The following is a 27,524-nucleotide window of genomic DNA, read 5'->3' as shown; positions in this document are numbered from 1 at the left end:
ATGGTGCGGGTGGCTCCATTCAAAGTGTTTCTCAGGATACCGGGGGAAACTTCCCATGCTAAGAGGGACGAATAGGCTCTGTTTCCTGTCCGGTCAAGTCCATTTCCAGGAACACATCAGAGTCCTTGGTAAAGCGCGTTGTGTGAATGGGCAGAGGAAGAAAGCACTCAGTGCTGGAGAAGGTTAGCTGGCTGACATTGCAGGCACAGTACGCAGCACTCTGTACTTTCACCTTGCCTGTGGCAAATGCATACATACTCTGATGAGGAAGAGACAAGCGGTGCAGGTCCTCTACTGGCTTTCCCACTTATTTGTAGATGACAACAGAGAAGCTTGCCCATGGAACTTGAGACCGGCTTATGTGCAAGTCTACCCAAAATGGAAGAGCCGTTTCCTCCTGCCCCCAGGGACACGTTCCGTACTTTGCCTGGGCAGAGGCTGTGAGGCTTTGTTGATCCAGCTCGTGGGAAACGGATATATAAATTCTGTGAGGAACGAGGATTTCCTTCCCTGCAGCAGCGCCTGTGCTTCCACGTTGCCTTTGGCACACGGTGCTCGAGCGGCGCTCTCAATGAACTGGAAAGAGCCAAATGACAGGAATGTTAATCACGACGCTTCATGCACCACCCTCACCCTTCACATACATCTTCCCGTCAGAGAAATATCCCTGAAGGGTAGTCGAGTCTTAGGGGGAGAAACAAGTGCCCGCAAACTTAGGGTGAAATGCAGGTTTCACTCTGCCGTCTGAAAAATCTTGCCCTGCACGTGACTGAGATCACGGCGTGTTAGATCCGTACCCAATCGCACATACAATTCCGCTGGTGGGCACACAGAGCTCCGGCAGAGCTCGAAGTTCCCAGAGCACGTGCAATACTCCTGGTGCCTGCAACAAGCAATGTCGTACACAGCACACTTCGACCTTGACTTCCTTTCAAGGAAAGGCCGCAGGGCAGGGTCATTGAATCGAGAGAGGGAAACACTTGGCTGCATTCCTCAGGTGAGACACAGGTCAAACTGTGCCGGCTGAAAAGCTCAGGTTCCCTTTGGGAAGCTCTTCGTTGTATGCGGGAAGGGAAGGCCTTTGCTTGCAGGCTGTGGCCATTGCCAGGCTAGGAAGGAGGAAACACCGCCTATCCCAGCACGCTTGTTAGCACGCATGGGAGAGAACTCACGCCCTGTTTCAGTCCCCTGCCAGCCATACATACACGTCAAGGACAGTGTTCCCAGAGATACCTTCCTGTAAATGGGAGAGAGGAAGTTTGACTGGGCAAAACTCAGCCTTGGCAGGCCGTCTGAACAGCTTACTCCCTTGACGGCTTTGGAGCAGAGAGCATCACGCAGCGTTCCGTGAAGCTCATGGTAGGCTGATTTTAGGGCTCTCGCCGACACTCCTCGGGCTCTAGCCCTCTCAACCTCTTCCGGCCCTTACTGGCCTTCTCTGACACACCTCGGCGAGTACAGAGCTTAGGGCGACACATTCCGTTTACGATGGGCAGCAGGAATTCACAGCAGTGTGTCAAGCCCTCCGGCCTTCTCTCCTTCGGCACGCAGAGGTTTTGCACTTCTTGCAAACACCTCAGCGGAGAGCCCAAAGTATTCCTGATCTCTTCAACAATGTAGTGCTGCACTAGACTTCAAATATGTCTTCGCTGCGAGATACATTAGAGCGTGTAGTCGTTGCTTCTGAAGGTGAGGAACGCTTCCCTAATGGGCTTTCAGGGAGAAACCTGCTGCGAGTGGCCGTCTGCAAGCCCTTGCGATCACATTCGTCAGCGGCGGTGGTGGCAGTCAAGTTCTGACAGCAAATGGAAATATCAGCTCTCCATGTTTACGAAACGCACCCCTCCGTGTGTCAAAGGCAAAAGTCTACCTTTCCTTCAGAGTCCTAAACCCTGTGAGACAAACATGGTGCGGGTGGCTCCATTCAAAGTGTTTCTCAGGATACCGGGGGAAACTTCCCATGCTAAGAGGGACGAATAGGCTCTGTTTCCTGTCCGGTCAAGTCCATTTCCAGGAACACATCAGAGTCCTTGGTAAAGCGCGTTGTGTGAATGGGCAGAGGAAGAAAGCACTCAGTGCTGGAGAAGGTTAGCTGGCTGACATTGCAGGCACAGTACGCAGCACTCTGTACTTTCACCTTGCCTGTGGCAAATGCATACATACTCTGATGAGGAAGAGACAAGCGGTGCAGGTCCTCTACTGGCTTTCCCACTTATTTGTAGATGACAACAGAGAAGCTTGCCCATGGAACTTGAGACCGGCTTATGTGCAAGTCTACCCAAAATGGAAGAGCCGTTTCCTCCTGCCCCCAGGGACACGTTCCGTACTTTGCCTGGGCAGAGGCTGTGAGGCTTTGTTGATCCAGCTCGTGGGAAACGGATATATAAATTCTGTGAGGAACGAGGATTTCCTTCCCTGCAGCAGCGCCTGTGCTTCCACGTTGCCTTTGGCACACGGTGCTCGAGCGGCGCTCTCAATGAACTGGAAAGAGCCAAATGACAGGAATGTTAATCACGACGCTTCATGCACCACCCTCACCCTTCACATACATCTTCCCGTCAGAGAAATATCCCTGAAGGGTAGTCGAGTCTTAGGGGGAGAAACAAGTGCCCGCAAACTTAGGGTGAAATGCAGGTTTCACTCTGCCGTCTGAAAAATCTTGCCCTGCACGTGACTGAGATCACGGCGTGTTAGATCCGTACCCAATCGCACATACAATTCCGCTGGTGGGCACACAGAGCTCCGGCAGAGCTCGAAGTTCCCAGAGCACGTGCAATACTCCTGGTGCCTGCAACAAGCAATGTCGTACACAGCACACTTCGACCTTGACTTCCTTTCAAGGAAAGGCCGCAGGGCAGGGTCATTGAATCGAGAGAGGGAAACACTTGGCTGCATTCCTCAGGTGAGACACAGGTCAAACTGTGCCGGCTGAAAAGCTCAGGTTCCCTTTGGGAAGCTCTTCGTTGTATGCGGGACGGGAAGGCCTTTGCTTGCAGGCTGTGGCCATTGCCAGGCTAGGACGGAGGAAACACCGCCTATCCCAGCACGCTTGTTAGCACGCATGGGAGAGAACTCACGCCCTGTTTCAGTCCCCTGCCAGCCATACATACACGTCAAGGACAGTGTTCCCAGAGATACCTTCCTGTAAATGGGAGAGAGGAAGTTTGACTGGGCAAAACTCAGCCTTGGCAGGCCGTCTGAACAGCTTACTCCCTTGACGGCTTTGGAGCAGAGAGCATCACGCAGCGTTCCGTGAAGCTCATGGTAGGCTGATTTTAGGGCTCTCGCCGACACTCCTCGGGCTCTAGCCCTCTCAACCTCTTCCGGCCCTTACTGGCCTTCTCTGACACACCTCGGCGAGTACAGAGCTTAGGGCGACACATTCCGTTTACGATGGGCAGCAGGAATTCACAGCAGTGTGTCAAGCCCTCCGGCCTTCTCTCCTTCGGCACGCAGAGGTTTTGCACTTCTTGCAAACACCTCAGCGGAGAGCCCAAAGTATTCCTGATCTCTTCAACAATGTAGTGCTGCACTAGACTTCAAATATGTCTTCGCTGCGAGATACATTAGAGCGTGTAGTCGTTGCTTCTGAAGGTGAGGAACGCTTCCCTAATGGGCTTTCAGGGAGAAACCTGCTGCGAGTGGCCGTCTGCAAGCCCTTGCGATCACATTCGTCAGCGGCGGTGGTGGCAGTCAAGTTCTGACAGCAAATGGAAATATCAGCTCTCCATGTTTACGAAACGCACCCCTCCGTGTGTCAAAGGCAAAAGTCTACCTTTCCTTCAGAGTCCTAAACCCTGTGAGACAAACATGGTGCGGGTGGCTCCATTCAAAGTGTTTCTCAGGATACCGGGGGAAACTTCCCATGCTAAGAGGGACGAATAGGCTCTGTTTCCTGTCCGGTCAAGTCCATTTCCAGGAACACATCAGAGTCCTTGGTAAAGCGCGTTGTGTGAATGGGCAGAGGAAGAAAGCACTCAGTGCTGGAGAAGGTTAGCTGGCTGACATTGCAGGCACAGTACGCAGCACTCTGTACTTTCACCTTGCCTGTGGCAAATGCATACATACTCTGATGAGGAAGAGACAAGCGGTGCAGGTCCTCTACTGGCTTTCCCACTTATTTGTAGATGACAACAGAGAAGCTTGCCCATGGAACTTGAGACCGGCTTATGTGCAAGTCTACCCAAAATGGAAGAGCCGTTTCCTCCTGCCCCCAGGGACACGTTCCGTACTTTGCCTGGGCAGAGGCTGTGAGGCTTTGTTGATCCAGCTCGTGGGAAACGGATATATAAATTCTGTGAGGAACGAGGATTTCCTTCCCTGCAGCAGCGCCTGTGCTTCCACGTTGCCTTTGGCACACGGTGCTCGAGCGGCGCTCTCAATGAACTGGAAAGAGCCAAATGACAGGAATGTTAATCACGACGCTTCATGCACCACCCTCACCCTTCACATACATCTTCCCGTCAGAGAAATATCCCTGAAGGGTAGTCGAGTCTTAGGGGGAGAAACAAGTGCCCGCAAACTTAGGGTGAAATGCAGGTTTCACTCTGCCGTCTGAAAAATCTTGCCCTGCACGTGACTGAGATCACGGCGTGTTAGATCCGTACCCAATCGCACATACAATTCCGCTGGTGGGCACACAGAGCTCCGGCAGAGCTCGAAGTTCCCAGAGCACGTGCAATACTCCTGGTGCCTGCAACAAGCAATGTCGTACACAGCACACTTCGACCTTGACTTCCTTTCAAGGAAAGGCCGCAGGGCAGGGTCATTGAATCGAGAGAGGGAAACACTTGGCTGCATTCCTCAGGTGAGACACAGGTCAAACTGTGCCGGCTGAAAAGCTCAGGTTCCCTTTGGGAAGCTCTTCGTTGTATGCGGGACGGGAAGGCCTTTGCTTGCAGGCTGTGGCCATTGCCAGGCTAGGACGGAGGAAACACCGCCTATCCCAGCACGCTTGTTAGCACGCATGGGAGAGAACTCACGCCCTGTTTCAGTCCCCTGCCAGCCATACATACACGTCAAGGACAGTGTTCCCAGAGATACCTTCCTGTAAATGGGAGAGAGGAAGTTTGACTGGGCAAAACTCAGCCTTGGCAGGCCGTCTGAACAGCTTACTCCCTTGACGGCTTTGGAGCAGAGAGCATCACGCAGCGTTCCGTGAAGCTCATGGTAGGCTGATTTTAGGGCTCTCGCCGACACTCCTCGGGCTCTAGCCCTCTCAACCTCTTCCGGCCCTTACTGGCCTTCTCTGACACACCTCGGCGAGTACAGAGCTTAGGGCGACACATTCCGTTTACGATGGGCAGCAGGAATTCACAGCAGTGTGTCAAGCCCTCCGGCCTTCTCTCCTTCGGCACGCAGAGGTTTTGCACTTCTTGCAAACACCTCAGCGGAGAGCCCAAAGTATTCCTGATCTCTTCAACAATGTAGTGCTGCACTAGACTTCAAATATGTCTTCGCTGCGAGATACATTAGAGCGTGTAGTCGTTGCTTCTGAAGGTGAGGAACGCTTCCCTAATGGGCTTTCAGGGAGAAACCTGCTGCGAGTGGCCGTCTGCAAGCCCTTGCGATCACATTCGTCAGCGGCGGTGGTGGCAGTCAAGTTCTGACAGCAAATGGAAATATCAGCTCTCCATGTTTACGAAACGCACCCCTCCGTGTGTCAAAGGCAAAAGTCTACCTTTCCTTCAGAGTCCTAAACCCTGTGAGACAAACATGGTGCGGGTGGCTCCATTCAAAGTGTTTCTCAGGATACCGGGGGAAACTTCCCATGCTAAGAGGGACGAATAGGCTCTGTTTCCTGTCCGGTCAAGTCCATTTCCAGGAACACATCAGAGTCCTTGGTAAAGCGCGTTGTGTGAATGGGCAGAGGAAGAAAGCACTCAGTGCTGGAGAAGGTTAGCTGGCTGACATTGCAGGCACAGTACGCAGCACTCTGTACTTTCACCTTGCCTGTGGCAAATGCATACATACTCTGATGAGGAAGAGACAAGCGGTGCAGGTCCTCTACTGGCTTTCCCACTTATTTGTAGATGACAACAGAGAAGCTTGCCCATGGAACTTGAGACCGGCTTATGTGCAAGTCTACCCAAAATGGAAGAGCCGTTTCCTCCTGCCCCCAGGGACACGTTCCGTACTTTGCCTGGGCAGAGGCTGTGAGGCTTTGTTGATCCAGCTCGTGGGAAACGGATATATAAATTCTGTGAGGAACGAGGATTTCCTTCCCTGCAGCAGCGCCTGTGCTTCCACGTTGCCTTTGGCACACGGTGCTCGAGCGGCGCTCTCAATGAACTGGAAAGAGCCAAATGACAGGAATGTTAATCACGACGCTTCATGCACCACCCTCACCCTTCACATACATCTTCCCGTCAGAGAAATATCCCTGAAGGGTAGTCGAGTCTTAGGGGGAGAAACAAGTGCCCGCAAACTTAGGGTGAAATGCAGGTTTCACTCTGCCGTCTGAAAAATCTTGCCCTGCACGTGACTGAGATCACGGCGTGTTAGATCCGTACCCAATCGCACATACAATTCCGCTGGTGGGCACACAGAGCTCCGGCAGAGCTCGAAGTTCCCAGAGCACGTGCAATACTCCTGGTGCCTGCAACAAGCAATGTCGTACACAGCACACTTCGACCTTGACTTCCTTTCAAGGAAAGGCCGCAGGGCAGGGTCATTGAATCGAGAGAGGGAAACACTTGGCTGCATTCCTCAGGTGAGACACAGGTCAAACTGTGCCGGCTGAAAAGCTCAGGTTCCCTTTGGGAAGCTCTTCGTTGTATGCGGGACGGGAAGGCCTTTGCTTGCAGGCTGTGGCCATTGCCAGGCTAGGACGGAGGAAACACCGCCTATCCCAGCACGCTTGTTAGCACGCATGGGAGAGAACTCACGCCCTGTTTCAGTCCCCTGCCAGCCATACATACACGTCAAGGACAGTGTTCCCAGAGATACCTTCCTGTAAATGGGAGAGAGGAAGTTTGACTGGGCAAAACTCAGCCTTGGCAGGCCGTCTGAACAGCTTACTCCCTTGACGGCTTTGGAGCAGAGAGCATCACGCAGCGTTCCGTGAAGCTCATGGTAGGCTGATTTTAGGGCTCTCGCCGACACTCCTCGGGCTCTAGCCCTCTCAACCTCTTCCGGCCCTTACTGGCCTTCTCTGACACACCTCGGCGAGTACAGAGCTTAGGGCGACACATTCCGTTTACGATGGGCAGCAGGAATTCACAGCAGTGTGTCAAGCCCTCCGGCCTTCTCTCCTTCGGCACGCAGAGGTTTTGCACTTCTTGCAAACACCTCAGCGGAGAGCCCAAAGTATTCCTGATCTCTTCAACAATGTAGTGCTGCACTAGACTTCAAATATGTCTTCGCTGCGAGATACATTAGAGCGTGTAGTCGTTGCTTCTGAAGGTGAGGAACGCTTCCCTAATGGGCTTTCAGGGAGAAACCTGCTGCGAGTGGCCGTCTGCAAGCCCTTGCGATCACATTCGTCAGCGGCGGTGGTGGCAGTCAAGTTCTGACAGCAAATGGAAATATCAGCTCTCCATGTTTACGAAACGCACCCCTCCGTGTGTCAAAGGCAAAAGTCTACCTTTCCTTCAGAGTCCTAAACCCTGTGAGACAAACATGGTGCGGGTGGCTCCATTCAAAGTGTTTCTCAGGATACCGGGGGAAACTTCCCATGCTAAGAGGGACGAATAGGCTCTGTTTCCTGTCCGGTCAAGTCCATTTCCAGGAACACATCAGAGTCCTTGGTAAAGCGCGTTGTGTGAATGGGCAGAGGAAGAAAGCACTCAGTGCTGGAGAAGGTTAGCTGGCTGACATTGCAGGCACAGTACGCAGCACTCTGTACTTTCACCTTGCCTGTGGCAAATGCATACATACTCTGATGAGGAAGAGACAAGCGGTGCAGGTCCTCTACTGGCTTTCCCACTTATTTGTAGATGACAACAGAGAAGCTTGCCCATGGAACTTGAGACCGGCTTATGTGCAAGTCTACCCAAAATGGAAGAGCCGTTTCCTCCTGCCCCCAGGGACACGTTCCGTACTTTGCCTGGGCAGAGGCTGTGAGGCTTTGTTGATCCAGCTCGTGGGAAACGGATATATAAATTCTGTGAGGAACGAGGATTTCCTTCCCTGCAGCAGCGCCTGTGCTTCCACGTTGCCTTTGGCACACGGTGCTCGAGCGGCGCTCTCAATGAACTGGAAAGAGCCAAATGACAGGAATGTTAATCACGACGCTTCATGCACCACCCTCACCCTTCACATACATCTTCCCGTCAGAGAAATATCCCTGAAGGGTAGTCGAGTCTTAGGGGGAGAAACAAGTGCCCGCAAACTTAGGGTGAAATGCAGGTTTCACTCTGCCGTCTGAAAAATCTTGCCCTGCACGTGACTGAGATCACGGCGTGTTAGATCCGTACCCAATCGCACATACAATTCCGCTGGTGGGCACACAGAGCTCCGGCAGAGCTCGAAGTTCCCAGAGCACGTGCAATACTCCTGGTGCCTGCAACAAGCAATGTCGTACACAGCACACTTCGACCTTGACTTCCTTTCAAGGAAAGGCCGCAGGGCAGGGTCATTGAATCGAGAGAGGGAAACACTTGGCTGCATTCCTCAGGTGAGACACAGGTCAAACTGTGCCGGCTGAAAAGCTCAGGTTCCCTTTGGGAAGCTCTTCGTTGTATGCGGGACGGGAAGGCCTTTGCTTGCAGGCTGTGGCCATTGCCAGGCTAGGACGGAGGAAACACCGCCTATCCCAGCACGCTTGTTAGCACGCATGGGAGAGAACTCACGCCCTGTTTCAGTCCCCTGCCAGCCATACATACACGTCAAGGACAGTGTTCCCAGAGATACCTTCCTGTAAATGGGAGAGAGGAAGTTTGACTGGGCACAACTCAGCCTTGGCAGGCCGTCTGAACAGCTTACTCCCTTGACGGCTTTGGAGCAGAGAGCATCACGCAGCGTTCCGTGAAGCTCATGGTAGGCTGATTTTAGGGCTCTCGCCGACACTCCTCGGGCTCTAGCCCTCTCAACCTCTTCCGGCCCTTACTGGCCTTCTCTGACACACCTCGGCGAGTACAGAGCTTAGGGCGACACATTCCGTTTACGATGGGCAGCAGGAATTCACAGCAGTGTGTCAAGCCCTCCGGCCTTCTCTCCTTCGGCACGCAGAGGTTTTGCACTTCTTGCAAACACCTCAGCGGAGAGCCCAAAGTATTCCTGATCTCTTCAACAATGTAGTGCTGCACTAGACTTCAAATATGTCTTCGCTGCGAGATACATTAGAGCGTGTAGTCGTTGCTTCTGAAGGTGAGGAACGCTTCCCTAATGGGCTTTCAGGGAGAAACCTGCTGCGAGTGGCCGTCTGCAAGCCCTTGCGATCACATTCGTCAGCGGCGGTGGTGGCAGTCAAGTTCTGACAGCAAATGGAAATATCAGCTCTCCATGTTTACGAAACGCACCCCTCCGTGTGTCAAAGGCAAAAGTCTACCTTTCCTTCAGAGTCCTAAACCCTGTGAGACAAACATGGTGCGGGTGGCTCCATTCAAAGTGTTTCTCAGGATACCGGGGGAAACTTCCCATGCTAAGAGGGACGAATAGGCTCTGTTTCCTGTCCGGTCAAGTCCATTTCCAGGAACACATCAGAGTCCTTGGTAAAGCGCGTTGTGTGAATGGGCAGAGGAAGAAAGCACTCAGTGCTGGAGAAGGTTAGCTGGCTGACATTGCAGGCACAGTACGCAGCACTCTGTACTTTCACCTTGCCTGTGGCAAATGCATACATACTCTGATGAGGAAGAGACAAGCGGTGCAGGTCCTCTACTGGCTTTCCCACTTATTTGTAGATGACAACAGAGAAGCTTGCCCATGGAACTTGAGACCGGCTTATGTGCAAGTCTACCCAAAATGGAAGAGCCGTTTCCTCCTGCCCCCAGGGACACGTTCCGTACTTTGCCTGGGCAGAGGCTGGGAGGCTTTGTTGATCCAGCTCGTGGGAAACGGATATATAAATTCTGTGAGGAACGAGGATTTCCTTCCCTGCAGCAGCGCCTGTGCTTCCACGTTGCCTTTGGCACACGGTGCTCGAGCGGCGCTCTCAATGAACTGGAAAGAGCCAAATGACAGGAATGTTAATCACGACGCTTCATGCACCACCCTCACCCTTCACATACATCTTCCCGTCAGAGAAATATCCCTGAAGGGTAGTCGAGTCTTAGGGGGAGAAACAAGTGCCCGCAAACTTAGGGTGAAATGCAGGTTTCACTCTGCCGTCTGAAAAATCTTGCCCTGCACGTGACTGAGATCACGGCGTGTTAGATCCGTACCCAATCGCACATACAATTCCGCTGGTGGGCACACAGAGCTCCGGCAGAGCTCGAAGTTCCCAGAGCACGTGCAATACTCCTGGTGCCTGCAACAAGCAATGTCGTACACAGCACACTTCGACCTTGACTTCCTTTCAAGGAAAGGCCGCAGGGCAGGGTCATTGAATCGAGAGAGGGAAACACTTGGCTGCATTCCTCAGGTGAGACACAGGTCAAACTGTGCCGGCTGAAAAGCTCAGGTTCCCTTTGGGAAGCTCTTCGTTGTATGCGGGACGGGAAGGCCTTTGCTTGCAGGCTGTGGCCATTGCCAGGCTAGGACGGAGGAAACACCGCCTATCCCAGCACGCTTGTTAGCACGCATGGGAGAGAACTCACGCCCTGTTTCAGTCCCCTGCCAGCCATACATACACGTCAAGGACAGTGTTCCCAGAGATACCTTCCTGTAAATGGGAGAGAGGAAGTTTGACTGGGCAAAACTCAGCCTTGGCAGGCCGTCTGAACAGCTTACTCCCTTGACGGCTTTGGAGCAGAGAGCATCACGCAGCGTTCCGTGAAGCTCATGGTAGGCTGATTTTAGGGCTCTCGCCGACACTCCTCGGGCTCTAGCCCTCTCAACCTCTTCCGGCCCTTACTGGCCTTCTCTGACACACCTCGGCGAGTACAGAGCTTAGGGCGACACATTCCGTTTACGATGGGCAGCAGGAATTCACAGCAGTGTGTCAAGCCCTCCGGCCTTCTCTCCTTCGGCACGCAGAGGTTTTGCACTTCTTGCAAACACCTCAGCGGAGAGCCCAAAGTATTCCTGATCTCTTCAACAATGTAGTGCTGCACTAGACTTCAAATATGTCTTCGCTGCGAGATACATTAGAGCGTGTAGTCGTTGCTTCTGAAGGTGAGGAACGCTTCCCTAATGGGCTTTCAGGGAGAAACCTGCTGCGAGTGGCCGTCTGCAAGCCCTTGCGATCACATTCGTCAGCGGCGGTGGTGGCAGTCAAGTTCTGACAGCAAATGGAAATATCAGCTCTCCATGTTTACGAAACGCACCCCTCCGTGTGTCAAAGGCAAAAGTCTACCTTTCCTTCAGAGTCCTAAACCCTGTGAGACAAACATGGTGCGGGTGGCTCCATTCAAAGTGTTTCTCAGGATACCGGGGGAAACTTCCCATGCTAAGAGGGACGAATAGGCTCTGTTTCCTGTCCGGTCAAGTCCATTTCCAGGAACACATCAGAGTCCTTGGTAAAGCGCGTTGTGTGAATGGGCAGAGGAAGAAAGCACTCAGTGCTGGAGAAGGTTAGCTGGCTGACATTGCAGGCACAGTACGCAGCACTCTGTACTTTCACCTTGCCTGTGGCAAATGCATACATACTCTGATGAGGAAGAGACAAGCGGTGCAGGTCCTCTACTGGCTTTCCCACTTATTTGTAGATGACAACAGAGAAGCTTGCCCATGGAACTTGAGACCGGCTTATGTGCAAGTCTACCCAAAATGGAAGAGCCGTTTCCTCCTGCCCCCAGGGACACGTTCCGTACTTTGCCTGGGCAGAGGCTGTGAGGCTTTGTTGATCCAGCTCGTGGGAAACGGATATATAAATTCTGTGAGGAACGAGGATTTCCTTCCCTGCAGCAGCGCCTGTGCTTCCACGTTGCCTTTGGCACACGGTGCTCGAGCGGCGCTCTCAATGAACTGGAAAGAGCCAAATGACAGGAATGTTAATCACGACGCTTCATGCACCACCCTCACCCTTCACATACATCTTCCCGTCAGAGAAATATCCCTGAAGGGTAGTCGAGTCTTAGGGGGAGAAACAAGTGCCCGCAAACTTAGGGTGAAATGCAGGTTTCACTCTGCCGTCTGAAAAATCTTGCCCTGCACGTGACTGAGATCACGGCGTGTTAGATCCGTACCCAATCGCACATACAATTCCGCTGGTGGGCACACAGAGCTCCGGCAGAGCTCGAAGTTCCCAGAGCACGTGCAATACTCCTGGTGGCTGCAACAAGCAATGTCGTACACAGCACACTTCGACCTTGACTTCCTTTCAAGGAAAGGCCGCAGGGCAGGGTCATTGAATCGAGAGAGGGAAACACTTGGCTGCATTCCTCAGGTGAGACACAGGTCAAACTGTGCCGGCTGAAAAGCTCAGGTTCCCTTTGGGAAGCTCTTCGTTGTATGCGGGACGGGAAGGCCTTTGCTTGCAGGCTGTGGCCATTGCCAGGCTAGGACGGAGGAAACACCGCCTATCCCAGCACGCTTGTTAGCACGCATGGGAGAGAACTCACGCCCTGTTTCAGTCCCCTGCCAGCCATACATACACGTCAAGGACAGTGTTCCCAGAGATACCTTCCTGTAAATGGGAGAGAGGAAGTTTGACTGGGCAAAACTCAGCCTTGGCAGGCCGTCTGAACAGCTTACTCCCTTGACGGCTTTGGAGCAGAGAGCATCACGCAGCGTTCCGTGAAGCTCATGGTAGGCTGATTTTAGGGCTCTCGCCGACACTCCTCGGGCTCTAGCCCTCTCAACCTCTTCCGGCCCTTACTGGCCTTCTCTGACACACCTCGGCGAGTACAGAGCTTAGGGCGACACATTCCGTTTACGATGGGCAGCAGGAATTCACAGCAGTGTGTCAAGCCCTCCGGCCTTCTCTCCTTCGGCACGCAGAGGTTTTGCACTTCTTGCAAACACCTCAGCGGAGAGCCCAAAGTATTCCTGATCTCTTCAACAATGTAGTGCTGCACTAGACTTCAAATATGTCTTCGCTGCGAGATACATTAGAGCGTGTAGTCGTTGCTTCTGAAGGTGAGGAACGCTTCCCTAATGGGCTTTCAGGGAGAAACCTGCTGCGAGTGGCCGTCTGCAAGCCCTTGCGATCACATTCGTCAGCGGCGGTGGTGGCAGTCAAGTTCTGACAGCAAATGGAAATATCAGCTCTCCATGTTTACGAAACGCACCCCTCCGTGTGTCAAAGGCAAAAGTCTACCTTTCCTTCAGAGTCCTAAACCCTGTGAGACAAACATGGTGCGGGTGGCTCCATTCAAAGTGTTTCTCAGGATACCGGGGGAAACTTCCCATGCTAAGAGGGACGAATAGGCTCTGTTTCCTGTCCGGTCAAGTCCATTTCCAGGAACACATCAGAGTCCTTGGTAAAGCGCGTTGTGTGAATGGGCAGAGGAAGAAAGCACTCAGTGCTGGAGAAGGTTAGCTGGCTGACATTGCAGGCACAGTACGCAGCACTCTGTACTTTCACCTTGCCTGTGGCAAATGCATACATACTCTGATGAGGAAGAGACAAGCGGTGCAGGTCCTCTACTGGCTTTCCCACTTATTTGTAGATGACAACAGAGAAGCTTGCCCATGGAACTTGAGACCGGCTTATGTGCAAGTCTACCCAAAATGGAAGAGCCGTTTCCTCCTGCCCCCAGGGACACGTTCCGTACTTTGCCTGGGCAGAGGCTGTGAGGCTTTGTTGATCCAGCTCGTGGGAAACGGATATATAAATTCTGTGAGGAACGAGGATTTCCTTCCCTGCAGCAGCGCCTGTGCTTCCACGTTGCCTTTGGCACACGGTGCTCGAGCGGCGCTCTCAATGAACTGGAAAGAGCCAAATGACAGGAATGTTAATCACGACGCTTCATGCACCACCCTCACCCTTCACATACATCTTCCCGTCAGAGAAATATCCCTGAAGGGTAGTCGAGTCTTAGGGGGAGAAACAAGTGCCCGCAAACTTAGGGTGAAATGCAGGTTTCACTCTGCCGTCTGAAAAATCTTGCCCTGCACGTGACTGAGATCACGGCGTGTTAGATCCGTACCCAATCGCACATACAATTCCGCTGGTGGGCACACAGAGCTCCGGCAGAGCTCGAAGTTCCCAGAGCACGTGCAATACTCCTGGTGCCTGCAACAAGCAATGTCGTACACAGCACACTTCGACCTTGACTTCCTTTCAAGGAAAGGCCGCAGGGCAGGGTCATTGAATCGAGAGAGGGAAACACTTGGCTGCATTCCTCAGGTGAGACACAGGTCAAACTGTGCCGGCTGAAAAGCTCAGGTTCCCTTTGGGAAGCTCTTCGTTGTATGCGGGACGGGAAGGCCTTTGCTTGCAGGCTGTGGCCATTGCCAGGCTAGGACGGAGGAAACACCGCCTATCCCAGCACGCTTGTTAGCACACATGGGAGAGAACTCACGCCCTGTTTCAGTCCCCTGCCAGCCATACATACACGTCAAGGACAGTGTTCCCAGAGATACCTTCCTGTAAATGGGAGAGAGGAAGTTTGACTGGGCAAAACTCAGCCTTGGCAGGCCGTCTGAACAGCTTACTCCCTTGACGGCTTTGGAGCAGAGAGCATCACGCAGCGTTCCGTGAAGCTCATGGTAGGCTGATTTTAGGGCTCTCGCCGACACTCCTCGGGCTCTAGCCCTCTCAACCTCTTCCGGCCCTTACTGGCCTTCTCTGACACACCTCGGCGAGTACAGAGCTTAGGGCGACACATTCCGTTTACGATGGGCAGCAGGAATTCACAGCAGTGTGTCAAGCCCTCCGGCCTTCTCTCCTTCGGCACGCAGAGGTTTTGCACTTCTTGCAAACACCTCAGCGGAGAGCCCAAAGTATTCCTGATCTCTTCAACAATGTAGTGCTGCACTAGACTTCAAATATGTCTTCGCTGCGAGATACATTAGAGCGTGTAGTCGTTGCTTCTGAAGGTGAGGAACGCTTCCCTAATGGGCTTTCAGGGAGAAACCTGCTGCGAGTGGCCGTCTGCAAGCCCTTGCGATCACATTCGTCAGCGGCGGTGGTGGCAGTCAAGTTCTGACAGCAAATGGAAATATCAGCTCTCCATGTTTACGAAACGCACCCCTCCGTGTGTCAAAGGCAAAAGTCTACCTTTCCTTCAGAGTCCTAAACCCTGTGAGACAAACATGGTGCGGGTGGCTCCATTCAAAGTGTTTCTCAGGATACCGGGGGAAACTTCCCATGCTAAGAGGGACGAATAGGCTCTGTTTCCTGTCCGGTCAAGTCCATTTCCAGGAACACATCAGAGTCCTTGGTAAAGCGCGTTGTGTGAATGGGCAGAGGAAGAAAGCACTCAGTGCTGGAGAAGGTTAGCTGGCTGACATTGCAGGCACAGTACGCAGCACTCTGTACTTTCACCTTGCCTGTGGCAAATGCATACATACTCTGATGAGGAAGAGACAAGCGGTGCAGGTCCTCTACTGGCTTTCCCACTTATTTGTAGATGACAACAGAGAAGCTTGCCCATGGAACTTGAGACCGGCTTATGTGCAAGTCTACCCAAAATGGAAGAGCCGTTTCCTCCTGCCCCCAGGGACACGTTCCGTACTTTGCCTGGGCAGAGGCTGGGAGGCTTTGTTGATCCAGCTCGTGGGAAACGGATATATAAATTCTGTGAGGAACGAGGATTTCCTTCCCTGCAGCAGCGCCTGTGCTTCCACGTTGCCTTTGGCACACGGTGCTCGAGCGGCGCTCTCAATGAACTGGAAAGAGCCAAATGACAGGAATGTTAATCACGACGCTTCATGCACCACCCTCACCCTTCACATACATCTTCCCGTCAGAGAAATATCCCTGAAGGGTAGTCGAGTCTTAGGGGGAGAAACAAGTGCCCGCAAACTTAGGGTGAAATGCAGGTTTCACTCTGCCGTCTGAAAAATCTTGCCCTGCACGTGACTGAGATCACGGCGTGTTAGATCCGTACCCAATCGCACATACAATTCCGCTGGTGGGCACACAGAGCTCCGGCAGAGCTCGAAGTTCCCAGAGCACGTGCAATACTCCTGGTGCCTGCAACAAGCAATGTCGTACACAGCACACTTCGACCTTGACTTCCTTTCAAGGAAAGGCCGCAGGGCAGGGTCATTGAATCGAGAGAGGGAAACACTTGGCTGCATTCCTCAGGTGAGACACAGGTCAAACTGTGCCGGCTGAAAAGCTCAGGTTCCCTTTGGGAAGCTCTTCGTTGTATGCGGGACGGGAAGGCCTTTGCTTGCAGGCTGTGGCCATTGCCAGGCTAGGACGGAGGAAACACCGCCTATCCCAGCACGCTTGTTAGCACGCATGGGAGAGAACTCACGCCCTGTTTCAGTCCCCTGCCAGCCATACATACACGTCAAGGACAGTGTTCCCAGAGATACCTTCCTGTAAATGGGAGAGAGGAAGTTTGACTGGGCAAAACTCAGCCTTGGCAGGCCGTCTGAACAGCTTACTCCCTTGACGGCTTTGGAGCAGAGAGCATCACGCAGCGTTCCGTGAAGCTCATGGTAGGCTGATTTTAGGGCTCTCGCCGACACTCCTCGGGCTCTAGCCCTCTCAACCTCTTCCGGCCCTTACTGGCCTTCTCTGACACACCTCGGCGAGTACAGAGCTTAGGGCGACACATTCCGTTTACGATGGGCAGCAGGAATTCACAGCAGTGTGTCAAGCCCTCCGGCCTTCTCTCCTTCGGCACGCAGAGGTTTTGCACTTCTTGCAAACACCTCAGCGGAGAGCCCAAAGTATTCCTGATCTCTTCAACAATGTAGTGCTGCACTAGACTTCAAATATGTCTTCGCTGCGAGATACATTAGAGCGTGTAGTCGTTGCTTCTGAAGGTGAGGAACGCTTCCCTAATGGGCTTTCAGGGAGAAACCTGCTGCGAGTGGCCGTCTGCAAGCCCTTGCGATCACATTCGTCAGCGGCGGTGGTGGCAGTCAAGTTCTGACAGCAAATGGAAATATCAGCTCTCCATGTTTACGAAACGCACCCCTCCGTGTGTCAAAGGCAAAAGTCTACCTTTCCTTCAGAGTCCTAAACCCTGTGAGACAAACATGGTGCGGGTGGCTCCATTCAAAGTGTTTCTCAGGATACCGGGGGAAACTTCCCATGCTAAGAGGGACGAATAGGCTCTGTTTCCTGTCCGGTCAAGTCCATTTCCAGGAACACATCAGAGTCCTTGGTAAAGCGCGTTGTGTGAATGGGCAGAGGAAGAAAGCACTCAGTGCTGGAGAAGGTTAGCTGGCTGACATTGCAGGCACAGTACGCAGCACTCTGTACTTTCACCTTGCCTGTGGCAAATGCATACATACTCTGATGAGGAAGAGACAAGCGGTGCAGGTCCTCTACTGGCTTTCCCACTTATTTGTAGATGACAACAGAGAAGCTTGCCCATGGAACTTGAGACCGGCTTATGTGCAAGTCTACCCAAAATGGAAGAGCCGTTTCCTCCTGCCCCCAGGGACACGTTCCGTACTTTGCCTGGGCAGAGGCTGTGAGGCTTTGTTGATCCAGCTCGTGGGAAACGGATATATAAATTCTGTGAGGAACGAGGATTTCCTTCCCTGCAGCAGCGCCTGTGCTTCCACGTTGCCTTTGGCACACGGTGCTCGAGCGGCGCTCTCAATGAACTGGAAAGAGCCAAATGACAGGAATGTTAATCACGACGCTTCATGCACCACCCTCACCCTTCACATACATCTTCCCGTCAGAGAAATATCCCTGAAGGGTAGTCGAGTCTTAGGGGGAGAAACAAGTGCCCGCAAACTTAGGGTGAAATGCAGGTTTCACTCTGCCGTCTGAAAAATCTTGCCCTGCACGTGACTGAGATCACGGCGTGTTAGATCCGTACCCAATCGCACATACAATTCCGCTGGTGGGCACACAGAGCTCCGGCAGAGCTCGAAGTTCCCAGAGCACGTGCAATACTCCTGGTGCCTGCAACAAGCAATGTCGTACACAGCACACTTCGACCTTGACTTCCTTTCAAGGAAAGGCCGCAGGGCAGGGTCATTGAATCGAGAGAGGGAAACACTTGGCTGCATTCCTCAGGTGAGACACAGGTCAAACTGTGCCGGCTGAAAAGCTCAGGTTCCCTTTGGGAAGCTCTTCGTTGTATGCGGGACGGGAAGGCCTTTGCTTGCAGGCTGTGGCCATTGCCAGGCTAGGACGGAGGAAACACCGCCTATCCCAGCACGCTTGTTAGCACGCATGGGAGAGAACTCACGCCCTGTTTCAGTCCCCTGCCAGCCATACATACACGTCAAGGACAGTGTTCCCAGAGATACCTTCCTGTAAATGGGAGAGAGGAAGTTTGACTGGGCAAAACTCAGCCTTGGCAGGCCGTCTGAACAGCTTACTCCCTTGACGGCTTTGGAGCAGAGAGCATCACGCAGCGTTCCGTGAAGCTCATGGTAGGCTGATTTTAGGGCTCTCGCCGACACTCCTCGGGCTCTAGCCCTCTCAACCTCTTCCGGCCCTTACTGGCCTTCTCTGACACACCTCGGCGAGTACAGAGCTTAGGGCGACACATTCCGTTTACGATGGGCAGCAGGAATTCACAGCAGTGTGTCAAGCCCTCCGGCCTTCTCTCCTTCGGCACGCAGAGGTTTTGCACTTCTTGCAAACACCTCAGCGGAGAGCCCAAAGTATTCCTGATCTCTTCAACAATGTAGTGCTGCACTAGACTTCAAATATGTCTTCGCTGCGAGATACATTAGAGCGTGTAGTCGTTGCTTCTGAAGGTGAGGAACGCTTCCCTAATGGGCTTTCAGGGAGAAACCTGCTGCGAGTGGCCGTCTGCAAGCCCTTGCGATCACATTCGTCAGCGGCGGTGGTGGCAGTCAAGTTCTGACAGCAAATGGAAATATCAGCTCTCCATGTTTACGAAACGCACCCCTCCGTGTGTCAAAGGCAAAAGTCTACCTTTCCTTCAGAGTCCTAAACCCTGTGAGACAAACATGGTGCGGGTGGCTCCATTCAAAGTGTTTCTCAGGATACCGGGGGAAACTTCCCATGCTAAGAGGGACGAATAGGCTCTGTTTCCTGTCCGGTCAAGTCCATTTCCAGGAACACATCAGAGTCCTTGGTAAAGCGCGTTGTGTGAATGGGCAGAGGAAGAAAGCACTCAGTGCTGGAGAAGGTTAGCTGGCTGACATTGCAGGCACAGTACGCAGCACTCTGTACTTTCACCTTGCCTGTGGCAAATGCATACACACTCTGATGAGGAAGAGACAAGCGGTGCAGGTCCTCTACTGGCTTTCCCACTTATTTGTAGATGACAACAGAGAAGCTTGCCCATGGAACTCGAGACCGGCTTATGTGCAAGTCTACCCAAAATGGAAGAGCCGTTTCCTCCTGCCCCCAGGGACACGTTCCGTACTTTGCCTGGGCAGAGGCTGTGAGGCTTTGTTGATCCAGCTCGTGGGAAACGGATATATAAATTCTGTGAGGAACGAGGATTTCCTTCCCTGCAGCAGCGCCTGTGCTTCCACGTTGCCTTTGGCACACGGTGCTCGAGCGGCGCTCTCAATGAACTGGAAAGAGCCAAATGACAGGAATGTTAATCACGACGCTTCATGCACCACCCTCACCCTTCACATACATCTTCCCCTCAGAGAAATATCCCTGAAGGGTAGTCGAGTCTTAGGGGGAGAAACAAGTGCCCGCAAACTTAGGGTGAAATGCAGGTTTCACTCTGCCGTCTGAAAAATCTTGCCCTGCACGTGACTGAGATCACGGCGTGTTAGATCCGTACCCAATCGCACATACAATTCTGCTGGTGGGCACACAGAGCTCCGGCAGAGCTCGAAGTTCCCAGAGCACGTGCAATACTCCTTGTGCCTGCAACAAGCAATGTGGTACACAGCACACTTCGACCTTGACTTCCTTTCAAGGAAAGGCCGCAGGGCAGGGTCATTGAATCGAGAGAGGGAAACACTTGGCTGCATTCCTCAGGTGAGACACAGGTCAAACTGTGCCGGCTGAAAAGCTCAGGTTCCCTTTGGGAAGCTCTTCGTTGTATGCGGGACGGGAAGGCCTTTGCTTGCAGGCTGTGGCCATTGCCAGGCTAGGACGGAGGAAACACCGCCTATCCCAGCACGCTTGTTAGCACGCATGGGAGAGAACTCACGCCCTGTTTCAGTCCCCTGCCAGCCATACATACACGTCAAGGACAGTGTTCCCAGAGATACCTTCCTGTAAATGGGAGAGAGGAAGTTTGACTGGGCAAAACTCAGCCTTGGCAGGCCGTCTGAACAGCTTACTCCCTTGACGGCTTTGGAGCAGAGAGCATCACGCAGCGTTCCGTGAAGCTCATGGTAGGCTGATTTTAGGGCTCTCGCCGACACTCCTCGGGCTCTAGCCCTCTCAACCTCTTCCGGCCCTTACTGGCCTTCTCTGACACACCTCGGCGAGTACAGAGCTTAGGGCGACACATTCCGTTTACGATGGGCAGCAGGAATTCACAGCAGTGTGTCAAGCCCTCCGGCCTTCTCTCCTTCGGCACGCAGAGGTTTTGCACTTCTTGCAAACACCTCAGCGGAGAGCCCAAAGTATTCCTGATCTCTTCAACAATGTAGTGCTGCACTAGACTTCAAATATGTCTTCGCTGCGAGATACATTAGAGCGTGTAGTCGTTGCTTCTGAAGGTGAGGAACGCTTCCCTAATGGGCTTTCAGGGAGAAACCTGCTGCGAGTGGCCGTCTGCAAGCCCTTGCGATCACATTCGTCAGCGGCGGTGGTGGCAGTCAAGTTCTGACAGCAAATGGAAATATCAGCTCTCCATGTTTACGAAACGCACCCCTCCGTGTGTCAAAGGCAAAAGTCTACCTTTCCTTCAGAGTCCTAAACCCTGTGAGACAAACATGGTGCGGGTGGCTCCATTCAAAGTGTTTCTCAGGATACCGGGGGAAACTTCCCATGCTAAGAGGGACGAATAGGCTCTGTTTCCTGTCCGGTCAAGTCCATTTCCAGGAACACATCAGAGTCCTTGGTAAAGCGCGTTGTGTGAATGGGCAGAGGAAGAAAGCACTCAGTGCTGGAGAAGGTTAGCTGGCTGACATTGCAGGCACAGTACGCAGCACTCTGTACTTTCACCTTGCCTGTGGCAAATGCATACACACTCTGATGAGGAAGAGACAAGCGGTGCAGGTCCTCTACTGGCTTTCCCACTTATTTGTAGATGACAACAGAGAAGCTTGCCCATGGAACTTGAGACCGGCTTATGTGCAAGTCTACCCAAAATGGAAGAGCCGTTTCCTCCTGCCCCCAGGGACACGTTCCGTACTTTGCCTGGGCAGAGGCTGTGAGGCTTTGTTGATCCAGCTCGTGGGAAACGGATATATAAATTCTGTGAGGAACGAGGATTTCCTTCCCTGCAGCAGCGCCTGTGCTTCCACGTTGCCTTTGGCACACGGTGCTCGAGCGGCGCTCTCAATGAACTGGAAAGAGCCAAATGACAGGAATGTTAATCACGACGCTTCATGCACCACCCTCACCCTTCACATACATCTTCCCCTCAGAGAAATATCCCTGAAGGGTAGTCGAGTCTTAGGGGGAGAAACAAGTGCCCGCAAACTTAGGGTGAAATGCAGGTTTCACTCTGCCGTCTGAAAAATCTTGCCCTGCACGTGACTGAGATCACGGCGTGTTAGATCCGTACCCAATCGCACATACAATTCCGCTGGTGGGCACACAGAGCTCCGGCAGAGCTCGAAGTTCCCAGAGCACGTGCAATACTCCTGGTGGCTGCAACAAGCAATGTCGTACACAGCACACTTCGACCTTGACTTCCTTTCAAGGAAAGGCCGCAGGGCAGGGTCATTGAATCGAGAGAGGGAAACACTTGGCTGCATTCCTCAGGTGAGACACAGGTCAAACTGTGCCGGCTGAAAAGCTCAGGTTCCCTTTGGGAAGCTCTTCGTTGTATGCGGGACGGGAAGGCCTTTGCTTGCAGGCTGTGGCCATTGCCAGGCTAGGACGGAGGAAACACCGCCTATCCCAGCACGCTTGTTAGCACGCATGGGAGAGAACTCACGCCCTGTTTCAGTCCCCTGCCAGCCATACATACACGTCAAGGACAGTGTTCCCAGAGATACCTTCCTGTAAATGGGAGAGAGGAAGTTTGACTGGGCAAAACTCAGCCTTGGCAGGCCGTCTGAACAGCTTACTCCCTTGACGGCTTTGGAGCAGAGAGCATCACGCAGCGTTCCGTGAAGCTCATGGTAGGCTGATTTTAGGGCTCTCGCCGACACTCCTCGGGCTCTAGCCCTCTCAACCTCTTCCGGCCCTTACTGGCCTTCTCTGACACACCTCGGCGAGTACAGAGCTTAGGGCGACACATTCCGTTTACGATGGGCAGCAGGAATTCACAGCAGTGTGTCAAGCCCTCCGGCCTTCTCTCCTTCGGCACGCAGAGCTTTTGCACTTCTTGCAAACACCTCAGCGGAGAGCCCAAAGTATTCCTGATCTCTTCAACAATGTAGTGCTGCACTAGACTTCAAATATGTCTTCGCTGCGAGATACATTAGAGCGTGTAGTCGTTGCTTCTGAAGGTGAGGAACGCTTCCCTAATGGGCTTTCAGGGAGAAACCTGCTGCGAGTGGCCGTCTGCAAGCCCTTGCGATCACATTCGTCAGCGGCGGTGGTGGCAGTCAAGTTCTGACAGCAAATGGAAATATCAGCTCTCCATGTTTACGAAACGCACCCCTCCGTGTGTCAAAGGCAAAAGTCTACCTTTCCTTCAGAGTCCTAAACCCTGTGAGACAAACATGGTGCGGGTGGCTCCATTCAAAGTGTTTCTCAGGATACCGGGGGAAACTTCCCATGCTAAGAGGGACGAATAGGCTCTGTTTCCTGTCCGGTCAAGTCCATTTCCAGGAACACATCAGAGTCCTTGGTAAAGCGCGTTGTGTGAATGGGCAGAGGAAGAAAGCACTCAGTGCTGGAGAAGGTTAGCTGGCTGACATTGCAGGCACAGTACGCAGCACTCTGTACTTTCACCTTGCCTGTGGCAAATGCATACACACTCTGATGAGGAAGAGACAAGCGGTGCAGGTCCTCTACTGGCTTTCCCACTTATTTGTAGATGACAACAGAGAAGCTTGCCCATGGAACTTGAGACCGGCTTATGTGCAAGTCTACCCAAAATGGAAGAGCCGTTTCCTCCTGCCCCCAGGGACACGTTCCGTACTTTGCCTGGGCAGAGGCTGTGAGGCTTTGTTGATCCAGCTCGTGGGAAACGGATATATAAATTCTGTGAGGAACGAGGATTTCCTTCCCTGCAGCAGCGCCTGTGCTTCCACGTTGCCTTTGGCACACGGTGCTCGAGCGGCGCTCTCAATGAACTGGAAAGAGCCAAATGACAGGAATGTTAATCACGACGCTTCATGCACCACCCTCACCCTTCACATACATCTTCCCCTCAGAGAAATATCCCTGAAGGGTAGTCGAGTCTTAGGGGGAGAAACAAGTGCCCGCAAACTTAGGGTGAAATGCAGGTTTCACTCTGCCGTCTGAAAAATCTTGCCCTGCACGTGACTGAGATCACGGCGTGTTAGATCCGTACCCAATCGCACATACAATTCCGCTGGTGGGCACACAGAGCTCCGGCAGAGCTCGAAGTTCCCAGAGCACGTGCAATACTCCTGGTGGCTGCAACAAGCAATGTCGTACACAGCACACTTCGACCTTGACTTCCTTTCAAGGAAAGGCCGCAGGGCAGGGTCATTGAATCGAGAGAGGGAAACACTTGGCTGCATTCCTCAGGTGAGACACAGGTCAAACTGTGCCGGCTGAAAAGCTCAGGTTCCCTTTGGGAAGCTCTTCGTTGTATGCGGGACGGGAAGGCCTTTGCTTGCAGGCTGTGGCCATTGCCAGGCTAGGACGGAGGAAACACCGCCTATCCCAGCACGCTTGTTAGCACGCATGGGAGAGAACTCACGCCCTGTTTCAGTCCCCTGCCAGCCATACATACACGTCAAGGACAGTGTTCCCAGAGATACCTTCCTGTAAATGGGAGAGAGGAAGTTTGACTGGGCAAAACTCAGCCTTGGCAGGCCGTCTGAACAGCTTACTCCCTTGACGGCTTTGGAGCAGAGAGCATCACGCAGCGTTCCGTGAAGCTCATGGTAGGCTGATTTTAGGGCTCTCGCCGACACTCCTCGGGCTCTAGCCCTCTCAACCTCTTCCGGCCCTTACTGGCCTTCTCTGACACACCTCGGCGAGTACAGAGCTTAGGGCGACACATTCCGTTTACGATGGGCAGCAGGAATTCACAGCAGTGTGTCAAGCCCTCCGGCCTTCTCTCCTTCGGCACGCAGAGCTTTTGCACTTCTTGCAAACACCTCAGCGGAGAGCCCAAAGTATTCCTGATCTCTTCAACAATGTAGTGCTGCACTAGACTTCAAATATGTCTTCGCTGCGAGATACATTAGAGCGTGTAGTCGTTGCTTCTGAAGGTGAGGAACGCTTCCCTAATGGGCTTTCAGGGAGAAACCTGCTGCGAGTGGCCGTCTGCAAGCCCTTGCGATCACATTCGTCAGCGGCGGTGGTGGCAGTCAAGTTCTGACAGCAAATGGAAATATCAGCTCTCCATGTTTACGAAACGCACCCCTCCGTGTGTCAAAGGCAAAAGTCTACCTTTCCTTCAGAGTCCTAAACCCTGTGAGACAAACATGGTGCGGGTGGCTCCATTCAAAGTGTTTCTCAGGATACCGGGGGAAACTTCCCATGCTAAGAGGGACGAATAGGCTCTGTTTCCTGTCCGGTCAAGTCCATTTCCAGGAACACATCAGAGTCCTTGGTAAAGCGCGTTGTGTGAATGGGCAGAGGAAGAAAGCACTCAGTGCTGGAGAAGGTTAGCTGGCTGACATTGCAGGCACAGTACGCAGCACTCTGTACTTTCACCTTGCCTGTGGCAAATGCATACACACTCTGATGAGGAAGAGACAAGCGGTGCAGGTCCTCTACTGGCTTTCCCACTTATTTGTAGATGACAACAGAGAAGCTTGCCCATGGAACTTGAGACCGGCTTATGTGCAAGTCTACCCAAAATGGAAGAGCCGTTTCCTCCTGCCCCCAGGGACACGTTCCGTACTTTGCCTGGGCAGAGGCTGTGAGGCTTTGTTGATCCAGCTCGTGGGAAACGGATATATAAATTCTGTGAGGAACGAGGATTTCCTTCCCTGCAGCAGCGCCTGTGCTTCCACGTTGCCTTTGGCACACGGTGCTCGAGCGGCGCTCTCAATGAACTGGAAAGAGCCAAATGACAGGAATGTTAATCACGACGCTTCATGCACCACCCTCACCCTTCACATACATCTTCCCCTCAGAGAAATATCCCTGAAGGGTAGTCGAGTCTTAGGGGGAGAAACAAGTGCCCGCAAACTTAGGGTGAAATGCAGGTTTCACTCTGCCGTCTGAAAAATCTTGCCCTGCACGTGACTGAGATCACGGCGTGTTAGATCCGTACCCAATCGCACATACAATTCCGCTGGTGGGCACACAGAGCTCCGGCAGAGCTCGAAGTTCCCAGAGCACGTGCAATACTCCTGGTGGCTGCAACAAGCAATGTCGTACACAGCACACTTCGACCTTGACTTCCTTTCAAGGAAAGGCCGCAGGGCAGGGTCATTGAATCGAGAGAGGGAAACACTTGGCTGCATTCCTCAGGTGAGACACAGGTCAAACTGTGCCGGCTGAAAAGCTCAGGTTCCCTTTGGGAAGCTCTTCGTTGTATGCGGGACGGGAAGGCCTTTGCTTGCAGGCTGTGGCCATTGCCAGGCTAGGACGGAGGAAACACCGCCTATCCCAGCACGCTTGTTAGCACGCATGGGAGAGAACTCACGCCCTGTTTCAGTCCCCTGCCAGCCATACATACACGTCAAGGACAGTGTTCCCAGAGATACCTTCCTGTAAATGGGAGAGAGGAAGTTTGACTGGGCAAAACTCAGCCTTGGCAGGCCGTCTGAACAGCTTACTCCCTTGACGGCTTTGGAGCAGAGAGCATCACGCAGCGTTCCGTGAAGCTCATGGTAGGCTGATTTTAGGGCTCTCGCCGACACTCCTCGGGCTCTAGCCCTCTCAACCTCTTCCGGCCCTTACTGGCCTTCTCTGACACACCTCGGCGAGTACAGAGCTTAGGGCGACACATTCCGTTTACGATGGGCAGCAGGAATTCACAGCAGTGTGTCAAGCCCTCCGGCCTTCTCTCCTTCGGCACGCAGAGGTTTTGCACTTCTTGCAAACACCTCAGCGGAGAGCCCAAAGTATTCCTGATCTCTTCAACAATGTAGTGCTGCACTAGACTTCAAATATGTCTTCGCTGCGAGATACATTAGAGCGTGTAGTCGTTGCTTCTGAAGGTGAGGAACGCTTCCCTAATGGGCTTTCAGGGAGAAACCTGCTGCGAGTGGCCGTCTGCAAGCCCTTGCGATCACATTCGTCAGCGGCGGTGGTGGCAGTCAAGTTCTGACAGCAAATGGAAATATCAGCTCTCCATGTTTACGAAACGCACCCCTCCGTGTGTCAAAGGCAAAAGTCTACCTTTCCTTCAGAGTCCTAAACCCTGTGAGACAAACATGGTGCGGGTGGCTCCATTCAAAGTGTTTCTCAGGATACCGGGGGAAACTTCCCATGCTAAGAGGGACGAATAGGCTCTGTTTCCTGTCCGGTCAAGTCCATTTCCAGGAACACATCAGAGTCCTTGGTAAAGCGCGTTGTGTGAATGGGCAGAGGAAGAAAGCACTCAGTGCTGGAGAAGGTTAGCTGGCTGACATTGCAGGCACAGTACGCAGCACTCTGTACTTTCACCTTGCCTGTGGCAAATGCATACACACTCTGATGAGGAAGAGACAAGCGGTGCAGGTCCTCTACTGGCTTTCCCACTTATTTGTAGATGACAACAGAGAAGCTTGCCCATGGAACTTGAGACCGGCTTATGTGCAAGTCTACCCAAAATGGAAGAGCCGTTTCCTCCTGCCCCCAGGGACACGTTCCGTACTTTGCCTGGGCAGAGGCTGTGAGGCTTTGTTGATCCAGCTCGTGGGAAACGGATATATAAATTCTGTGAGGAACGAGGATTTCCTTCCCTGCAGCAGCGCCTGTGCTTCCACGTTGCCTTTGGCACACGGTGCTCGAGCGGCGCTCTCAATGAACTGGAAAGAGCCAAATGACAGGAATGTTAATCACGACGCTTCATGCACCACCCTCACCCTTCACATACATCTTCCCGTCAGAGAAATATCTCTGACGGGTAGTCGAGTCTTAGGGGGAGAAACAAGTGCCCGCAAACTTAGGGTGAAATGCAGGTTTCACTCTGCCGTCTGAAAAATCTTGCCCTGCACGTGACTGAGATCACGGCGTGTTAGATCCGTACCCAATCGCACATACAATTCTGCTGGTGGGCACACAGAGCTCCGGCAGAGCTCGAAGT

Source organism: Eubalaena glacialis, chromosome 19, assembly GCF_028564815.1.
Source record: "Eubalaena glacialis isolate mEubGla1 chromosome 19, mEubGla1.1.hap2.+ XY, whole genome shotgun sequence".
NCBI classification, from domain to species: domain Eukaryota; kingdom Metazoa; phylum Chordata; class Mammalia; order Artiodactyla; family Balaenidae; genus Eubalaena; species Eubalaena glacialis.
The sequence above is the reverse complement of the archived record's forward strand: the minus strand, read 5'-3'. Positions refer to the sequence as shown.